General features: G+C 39.6%; 1 protein-coding gene across 1 annotated transcript in view; it reads left to right on the top strand.

Annotated features, from left to right (window-relative positions):
- The window catches only part of SYNJ1 (synaptojanin 1), a 47,721-nt gene that overhangs the window by 38,553 nt on the left and 7,861 nt on the right, over positions 1–1,307 (top strand). The gene's annotated exons all lie outside the window — the stretch shown is intronic.

The following is a 1,307-nucleotide window of genomic DNA, read 5'->3' on the forward strand; positions in this document are numbered from 1 at the left end:
TATATATCCACACACACTGGATGTAACTTGATTGTTTTGCACTCTGCAATCACATAATAGGCTCCCAGATACACATTTGACATCTCCTTTCAAATAACTGCGAAGTTACTCTTTGTATTGTACATTCTTCCTGGCTGGTGTGATAAAATGCATTCTCTTCTGTGCTGGAACGTAATGTGTGATAGTAGTTAATTGCTTACAGGCCAGATAGATTACGTAAGTGCTTGACATCTTATGATTACTTGGTGTGTTAGGGAATTTTGTACCGTGTGTTAAAGATTAATTCTCATAAAGGTCTTCGTGTAAAAATGAAACATTCAACTGTTTCAACATATATTAGTTCTGCATTTCATTCCTTTATTTGTGGAACTGAACTGAAGGAAGGGAATGAAGGAATTTATGGGCATTCAAATGCTTCACTCCATGCAGGGAATCAAGAGATGGAAGATATCTGCCTAATTTTTCTTAACAGTAGCAAGTAGGAGCCTTGTGAGAGGGAAGAGGAAAGTGTTTTAATAGGTACAGGTCTTCTTAAAGAATTACGGAGAAATGGGATTGTTTGGTGATAATTTTTTGACTTTGCAGCGTATTGCAGTATTGGAACTGCTGGAAACTACTGTTGAAAGTCTCCATTGAAATAAATTTTACTGATTGATTTGTCTTAAGGAGATTGATTCTCACAGTGAACAATTCATGATCTTGGCTCCTTTTTTATTTTCCCAGAAGTGTAAAATGGCCACCTCTAAAATTTGGATGAAGAAGAACTGGTGGATATATATAGGAAAGAATGTATTCATTCATCATGTGTGCTTCCCTTTTTTTCCATTTTTTTTCTCCTCATAATCTGGAGCTAGCACAGGATTTGCCATTTTTAAATCAGAAGAAAATCGGATGTACAGAAGAGTCTTCACCAGTGTCTTGGAACTGGCATAAGAGCAACATTTTTTTGTCCATATTATGAAAACAGAAAGTACAAAACAAACCAAAAAAGGCTCCAAAAACCCCAAACATAATAGAAGGCCTGAAAAAACATCTAAGATGCCTTAGCTCAACCCTTGTTTGGATTTCCTATCTAACATTCCAGGACTTGAAGGGAGCTACAAGAGAGATGGAGAAAGAGGAACTGTTTCCGAGGATCTGGAGTGCCAGGACAAGGGGGAATGGTTTCAAACTGACAGAGGGCAGGGCTAGATGGGATATAAGGAAGGAATTGTTCCCTGTGAGGGTGGGCAGGGCCTGGCACAGGGTACCCAGAGAAGCTGTGGCTGCCCCTGGATCCCTGGAAGTGTCCAAGGCCAGGTCGGACG

Source organism: Corvus brachyrhynchos, unplaced genomic scaffold (genome assembly GCF_000691975.1).
Source record: "Corvus brachyrhynchos isolate BGI_N302 unplaced genomic scaffold, ASM69197v1 scaffold412, whole genome shotgun sequence".
Classification (NCBI taxonomy): domain Eukaryota; kingdom Metazoa; phylum Chordata; class Aves; order Passeriformes; family Corvidae; genus Corvus; species Corvus brachyrhynchos.